The sequence below is a fragment of the Anopheles merus genome, chromosome 3L (assembly GCF_017562075.2).
Source record: "Anopheles merus strain MAF chromosome 3L, AmerM5.1, whole genome shotgun sequence".
Lineage (NCBI taxonomy): Eukaryota > Metazoa > Arthropoda > Insecta > Diptera > Culicidae > Anopheles > Anopheles merus.
The window spans coordinates 1,718,072-1,727,126 of record NC_054085.1 but is presented as its reverse complement, the minus strand read 5'-3'; the positions used below and the strand labels follow the sequence as shown (position 1 = coordinate 1,727,126).

General features: G+C 36.0%; 1 pseudogene; it reads left to right on the top strand.

Annotated features, from left to right (window-relative positions):
- The first annotated feature begins 4,400 nt into the window (after positions 1-4,400).
- On the top strand, positions 4,401-7,674 carry LOC121599523 (annotated as a pseudogene).
- Positions 7,675-9,055: the final 1,381 nt, after the last annotated feature.

The window sequence follows — 9,055 nt, the reverse complement described above, 5'->3', positions numbered from 1 at the left end:
GTTTCAATCTGATTCCAATCACAAACTTTGTCGATGATTGACTTAACACCGTCGATGAAGCAATCAAGTGACTTAATCTCAATGTGTTGCCAGTAATTACCAGCTTTATAAAACTTGTTTCCACATCAATCACTATCATAGAAAACGGATGGATGTTCTCTTGGAGATACTCATTTGTGATGCGTTGTCTGATTGTCATTTTTTCGGATGCAGAAGGCTGGGTTATATGAACAAAGCTTAACATCCGGTATTGGAGCCAATGAGCCAATTAAATATAACAAATACAGTAAGTTGTACAATTAGGTAAATTATAATATTAAGAAGGTAGTACTCTAAAAGTTATCAGTACAATTGCATGTATAAGTGTGGCGCACGAAGATTGTAACAATTAATAACAACAAGCAACAATTAACAATTATTTATTTACCATTTATTTTACTATTGCTCAGTACATTTCATTTCTGTTCGATAACACGGTTAAAAGCTGTTCGTCTGACTCGCAACGTAATGTCCGGAAAACTTTTTGGCAGAAAAAAAGCATTTTACTAAATATTGACCATTCTACTCTATTCAATATAATGCGAGAAAAATTCCCCTCTTAAACATACAAATTCAAAAAAATATCAACACCCTAATTAGCAAACAATACAAATGAAATTAAAGATGCTTTTAAAAAATGCATTTATAATTTATAAAAGTACGCAAACAAAGAACCTTTCATAACATTAGTTTCCAAAAAACTGTCTGGTTACGAAATTTTTATAAAAATATTCACTAGACATTTGGATACTTTTTGAAATAGCTCAGTATCTGACGAAAAAACACCTCAATCAAATACTGGGCGTCTCCATGAAGCTGTCTCATAAAATTATTTTTAATTTTTTTATATGGGCACGGATTATTTTATTGTTGTTATATACCATTTGCATTCAAGCACCACAACTGAGAATACCAATTCAATAAAAAAGTAATTAAAAATTGTCCATTAGTTTGTACTTTTATTTGCTGCTTAGAAAAGAGTCATACGATACAATATTTAAAAGAAAAAACATTTGTAGCGAATTATTACTACATCCAGTTACACTGATACAGTTAGAGTGTTTGGATTGCACAACATCATACAAGATTTATCAAACAAAATATTTAACAATAAACACAGCCAACACAGCTTAAGGTTGTGCTACAAAATTATTTTATCTTGAAACTGGACATATACAAAATTATTAAACTAGGATGATGATGTTCATTTACAGCGCTTCAAATTTACAAGATTTTGGAGGATTGGCCACAATATTACATCACGTAACGTTTCATAAAGCCTTTTTTTCATGTTGCGATCATAGGCAGAGCCTTCGTCTTGAAAGTTGTGTGAATTGAGTTTCTCCGCTACCTCAAGATTCAAAATTTGATAAGCTTATTGTGTACAATGCTCTAAGCGAAATTTTGTGAAATTAGTTAATTCTTTAGAAAAATAAGGAAAACATATATGGCTTATTATCCACCGTTAGGAAGTAGACTGAGTAGTATGTTGAATCATACACATTACAATTAATAACTGTTCTTGATTCTATCAACATTATAACTTTCTCGGATATTAGTAATATCTATTTCGGTGTAATATATTCTATCAACTAGATGACATCCTCGGTAACAAAAAATAAACCTCCAACAAACCTGTTACGTACATATTGGAGGATGCTATCCACGAGGTACCGCAATTGATTATGCGAAAACTTTGTACAAACTATTCGTCCTCAGAGAATGTGAAAACTTTTGCTTTTCAATTTTCCTGTCTTTCGTACCCAAGAACACCCAGGTTAATGGTAAACTGATATTTTGCCAATGTTAAAGAAAACTTTTACCCACGCGTAATACATTTTGTAGATGGTATTACATTGTCAATGAACTTACATTTGTCAATGAATTTTGAATGAAATGTAGAACACTTGTGATAAGCATTAGCAAACATAAGGACCGATCTCAGATTAAATTGACGTCCCTGTATTATTTTACCAAAATAGGTATAGGAATAATTTTAAACTAACTTACTTGTATTTCATTACTGTATGAACAGTATGGGGAGATAAATGATGGAAATAATACGTGCAATGAATGTGATAATTATAGTGGAGATTTTTGTGGGTTCCGAGAGAGAGAGAGAGAGAGAGAAGAGAGAGAGAGATGTTGGGTCGGTCTTGTGGTACAGTCGTCAACTCGTACAACTTAACATCATGACCGTCATGGGTTCAATTCCCAAATGGACCGTGCCCTCATACTGACTATTCTGCTATGAAAGATCAATAATTCACTGAAAGCCAAGCAGAACTTCAGCGACTACAGTTGTTGTGCCAAAGAGAAATAAGAGAGAGAAATTTTTACATTAGTGTTGAAAAACATCAATACGGTTATTAAGGATCACGTGTATTACGTGTTTTAATAACAACCATCTTTACTAACTACACAGCACAGAGAATCCATAAGTGTCCGATTGACCTTTTACTTGAGGCAATACTTTTTCACAAATTTGGATTTTCTGCAAACCATCCTATGATGAAAAAAGCTTGAACTCTTCATTGAGTATTGTTTGACAGTTGAAGCTCAATCAATTTGCCTTTCAAATTAAATTGGCTATTAATTTTGCAATTTAAAGTAAGTGCGAACAGCTTTCTCACTTCACATCAACCTAATTGAACCAATCAAAATCAATCACGCGGAAAAACGAAATCAATAGTCAAGTTCAAACTAGCTATGTGTTGAGTAGCGTAGAAATAGTGCTATTGACGTATTAGAAGAGCTTAGTATGAACCATCCATGTGTGTTCCAATGCGAGAAGTTCTTTTCTTCTGAATAGTTAAGATTTAAAATAAATAAAAACACATGCTTAGCATTAAACATCATAATTTAATTTAATTTAATAATCGTTGGCTCACAACGTGTTGCAATTTTGTAATAGCAAAATTCGAAATCTTTTTGCAGATGGTATAAATTCCTACTGTATAGTATACTATATGCCATTTACAAATTGGGCTACCTAAGCCATTCAAAGCTTTTCAAAAGGTATCACAATTCATTCAGACACAAAATTTGCTCACAGCTTCAGGCATGAATGACCATATTGGCCTTTGAAGGCAACCACTGCACACCTTTTTGTAATTCGCTTTCGTGTCGCTCTATACCGAATGCAATTGCTTGCAGCAAACCAACCTAGAAACAGGAACTTTATTGAAAGATGTCAAGAATTTAAACTGACAGTGAGCAACCCTTCTCTAGGCCACGATCGACCTAACAACCGCTTCTAAACAGTACGTAAAGCTTTTGCGATATCAAAACATGGTGCAGAGGCCAAACTAACCAACGAAACAATTCGCATCGGTTGACGATTCCATTCCTCGACTATCTCACATTCCCTAGATAATGTTGGGCTCTATCAACAAAACAATATCAGTATCTTAGTTACGAATTTATTTATAAAAGCCTCGGCCACGAAGCTCACCATACTTTGCTGGTGACACAAAGAATATAGCTATGTCTCGTGTCACTTTGCATGAAGTTTACAGGCGAGGGAAGATGGGTAAGGTGTATAGAAATGTATCATTGAGCATAGCCTCCTATATCTATTGCAAAGCTTTAACCTGAAGCATTCGATCTGATCAGTCGGCTACCAGAATTCCACTCGCATAGACTTCGCGCGCGGGTGTCTGAAGATTTGTTATTTTAAACGATTTATGTATAAATGTGTCATTAGTGTGTGATATATCTCTAAAGTTTTTATTGATATCTTTAAATTATAGTGCACAAAACCCCCTTCACGCTTTCACGGCAATAAAACTTAAAAAGTGTGTAAGCATTTACAAATAAAACAAATATCAGTTTTTTACACCTATAACCAAATGTGGCGAAGTGATAAGACCTGATGGTTGTTACGCGGATAAAAAATCTTGAAAAACTTCGAATTTAAATTTGAATTAAAAAACAGTTCATATTTTTTACTTGATATCATCAAGAAATTAAGCTATTATAGAAAAATGTATGTCTCAAAACCATGTTTCAAAATAAAGTGAATATAATTATATATTGTGCAAAAATTTAACATATTCGAAATGCATAAACTGCTAATCAAATAAAACACTTTATATCAATAAGAAAAAATATTTTGTGAAAAGAATAATTTACAATGAATAAAGTGCAAAGGATTAACAGTGCAGTGCAAAATGTGGTTCCAATAACTGGGTTTTACGTTTTCTTAACAATTCAAGTCGAAACATCAATCTCAATCAACTTGGCCAAAACTATTGCGCCGTAATAGTTTTACCAAAAACATACTAACCGGAAAACTTATCGATTGAAGTATTTATAGCAGTGCTTTTGGAAGATTCGTTAGCGACTCAACTGACAAACAATCTAGCGTGCCAAAATTATGCAGCGTGCCCTTAATGGCGATGTTTCCAATCCGCTATGCCAATATTATACTTCTCCATAATGTGACTACGATCCTTACGACTTTAGCTCACCGTTTATTGTTGGTATGCTTGGTGCTCACCAACAAACAAAACTAACGAAAACCCTTTTTTGCCGCGCCAACAAAGATATACAGCCGTAGCCCTTGGCTTAGATCACGTTATTGCCAGATCGCGTGTCGAAATTATTCAAAGCTTAAACGTACCAGCACACGGAGCGGGGCGTTCTATTACCCTGAAACTAAGACGAAACACGCAACAGAAAAATTTGACCGGCAACAAGTTTGTACGAAACTATGCTACAAAAAATCCAACTGCTCCATTTTGTTGACTCGATTTAATCAAATTCGTGACTTTAATGGATCGTTGAGCTAATTATCATCCAATCTCTCGGATGCATACAGCAGGCTGAGGAGCAATGTGTTACTTAAAGCAGAACATGGATAGGATTTGCGTTGTGTACAATTAAAGCGTTGTGCATTAACCAGTTTATCGTAGTATTATGATATCTTTCAGGAACAGAGGTTTTTTCCTTTTTGTCTTGATTTTAGGTAAAAACTTTTCAATGCTTTTTATAACAAAAAGCTGCAAAGTTTGTTTTGTTTTGTTTTTGTGTTTGTTTTTTTTTGTTTTAAATTGAATTCTATTTATGATTTAAAAGTACATATTATTCTTTTTTTCTTTTTTCAATTCCAATCGACCAGAACATCTTAATAATATGTTTCACATATTAAACTTCAAGTTTACATATTAACTTCAAGTTTAATAAAGAATAGTTCCTTAAACATTCAATAAAATCTTTTCAAAGCGTTCTGTTTCAATAAACTTATTACGACTCAGATACTATGATATAATTTATGCAAACCGACGGAAAAACTAAGAATAAAAACCTCGCTCAACCAAAAACCAAAAAAAAATGCCAAAGATGCTCCGGATGTGAATAACGATTGTTGGGCATAAGTGTACCATTAGTTTTGTTTTTATGTGCCTCGTTTTATCGGTTATCTTTGTATCTTACGGCCACAATTAGTAATATATGTGAAATCGTCGACAGTGGTACTGCAATAGATATAAAGCGAAGTTTGTAAGCGTGCTTGTTAAAAACAATTAAAATTACAAATACCCCCAAACTACAGTCTTTGAAAACTCACAAAACTACAAGTTTTACTGTTGGATGATTTAAACATGGATAATAAGAATGTTTTCGATTTTCTTTCGTTTCATGTTGTATAGAGCTTCAAACATAAAAATATTACACACCACCACCTACAATCATGGAAGGAGCCGGAGGAAGTAGCAACTCTGATCCACGATTTGAGTTTCTGGGATCGTTTGTGCAGAAAACGCTCAAGTTGAAACCAGAAAAATGGCACAGATTAGTTACACTGTACGGATAGTGCTTTTCCCAAAGATTTGAAGCAAACAGTTTCTAAATCGTTTCAATTAATTATTTTCTTCTTTCTTTGCCATTTTTCCCCTTTGCCACCTGTCTGATTATTCTGTGCAGAGAGGAACACAAGGCAGTTCTGAAAGAGTTTTTTGACAATGCACAAACTGTCGTTATGATTATTATTCTTACACCATCTGCACAATTAATTCCACTTGTGAGTTTTCCAATACAACAACTTAAAAATAAAGGTAAACTTCATCATGCTATTTATACAATAACATATAACTTTGCAATACCAATGATTTGGATACACTTTTACAGGTGTTTACTTTGTTAAGAAGAACCCAATCGATGTGCCTCGCGATGGCTGCAAAGATGTGCTAGTGGTTGGTGATCTTGCAACGCGAACCATCGACCAGCTGTCCTGTCTGGTCGATGAAGTTTTTGTTCCCCTTCTTTCGAACTCTGACAACCACCTCGGATGGCCTGAAATGGTAGCACAAGACGTACAAAAGCAAGTTCACAGTCTTAAGAGCACGGTTTATCAAGTTCAGGGTCAAGTTAGTGGACAGACCGTTCTACCAATGCCCGTGGAGTTGATAAATGTGTGCAGACGGCCAAAGAACTGGTTGTCAACTCGGAATGTTCGATTAATCTTTATCTGAAGAGCGCAATCGAAGGTGTTGTTATAAAATGGGCCACACAAGTAAATGATGTCATGCTGGAGTCTAGTGCAAATGCATTCAATGGCGGTCAAAATCCTGTTCCCTCTCGGTAATATTACTTTTACATAAATTACATGCATTTATTACAGAAAAAAACTTCTCTCAAACAATTTACATTCCCTTTGCGTATAATATTAATACATTACAGAAATAAACTTTTGGAACAATCGTCTTAAAAATCTGACATACATTTACGAGCAACTACGCCACGAACGTATTCGCAGCATGGCACTAATTCTAGAATACACAGATAGTGCATACTATCCCTGCTTTAAAACACTCTTCAAGAACGTTGTAACAGGTTAGTCCTGTATTGCGTACTGATGTCTGCTTTCTAAAATATATTCATTTATTACTACATCCTCTACTTTGCTGTCGATCTTTCTTGTATAGCTTTGGCTGAGGCACGTGATATAACACTTTATTTGAACCCTCTCACGAGACACTTCCAGCAACTGGAAGACACTGAGTTTTCAGAGTGCAAAGTTTTGTTAAAACCACTGCTGCACGTCGTTTGTTTGATTTGGTCTAATTCTCTATATTATTGTCATTCTGCAAAATTGATTGGTAAGTTCTACTAGCGATTGGTAAGCAGTTTTTTGTCAAGACGTTTTCAATTATTTTATTCTAAAACAGTACTCCTTCGTCAAATATGTAATTTAATCATACAGCAGGTAAGATAAATGTCGCTTCGATTCGATGGCACGACTATTTTGACTATTTCATTTGCATCTCTTATAGGCCAAACGCTTTTTGGATCCATCCTCTATCTTTCATACTGATATCGACGAGGCCATGCAGAGAATCCCTGTCGATACAAATTCTTAAATATTTTCGCACAGTATACGATGAATATAAGGATAACATTGCACCCTTCTTTCAGGAACGTCCCGTGGTAAACTGGACATTCCATCCTAATGCCGTGTTCGAACGATATAATGCTTTCCTTGATCGATTATTCACCATTCAATGGTTTTTCAATACCGTCATTGAATTTCTCAAACTGGAGAAAGTTGAAATCGGTGGACTTAAAGGACGGGCGTTAAGTGCCCGAATTACAGGTGTATCTGTAGAGTTCAATCAGTGTTTTTCACTATTTGCTTCGAAACCTACGACGTTCTCGATCCCGACGATCCTACGTTCAAGGAAGATTTTCTAAAGTTCCAGGATCGTATCCTTGAGCTTGATCTCAAGCTTGCTGCAATCCTATGCCAAGCTTTTGACGATTGTCACAACTTGGAAAGTGTATTTAAGGTAAGTTGTTAAAATTATTACGTTCCAAATGTAACATTGCTTCTTTTTGCAGCTAATTAGTATCGTTGGAACTGTGTTGGATCGACCAAAATTAAAGAAGAGTTCACCAACAAATACAGACAAATTTTGGTAATGATTGATGAAGAGCTCAGCACGTGTGAAAATATTTTTGCTCAGCAGATGGAACACTACCGCAAAGAAGGATACATTTTCGTTGATCGTAGTGCACCGCCGGTTACTGCTGCTCTTCGTTGGTGTTGCAGCTCACGAATCGGATCACTTCCCCATCAAACAATTCCAAACATTGCAGCATCCGTAAGTCTAACGCCTTTAATTCGTACTGTGAAAGATATATTATAATCATATTTGTTTTCCATTTTTAACACCCATCTTCCTTTCCTCTGCAGAGTCGTGCAATCCGACGAAGGTGCAGCGCTGATTGCTCGTTTTGATGTGCTGATTGCTAAGCTGAAAGAGTTTGAACGATCCATTTTCGATGGCTGGGCAAAGGAGGTGCCTGAAACTATAGAAGCACATCTAGACACGCCATTGATTATACGGAAGAAAAACTCTCCCGAGCTTCTGCTTAACTTTAGCCCACAGCTGTTCGCTATCCTGAGGAAGTGCATTACCTACGGCTAATGGAAAAGGAAGACATCCCACCGAGAGGCCTTGATTTTCGGACAGAAGTGAAATCTATCGATCCTACACGCTTAACCTGGAAAAACCGTCGATTGGTATAACAAGATACGTAAAAATTGCACCAAAGTTGAACTAGAGTTGATCAAGGGTGAAATCGAACACATCGATGCTCTGTTGGAGCGGGCGATTCACGAACTTACCTGGAACTCGGAAGACATTCAAGACTACATGATGCAAATACGCGACCCGGTCGAGCAGTTGCAAAAGCGAATGCAAAGCATTCAAAACAATTTACAGGATATTCGCACCACCATGTCTGCCTGGGCAAAGCTACCTTTGTTTGAGCGGAAAGACTCTAAGAAGGACACGGTACTGTGCTTGGAGGAGCGTAACGATCGTAAAACTAAACGCTACGCAGAATTGGAGGCGGCGGCAGTCAAGGTTCATCAGCTGCTTGACATGAACTTGAAATTGTTCGGAATGGAGGATGACCAGGAAGATCCCAACTGGGTTGAATATGTGAAATTTGTTGATAACATAGTGTACGAAAATTTACTCTCCTGATTGGCATTAGCATTGGCTATCTG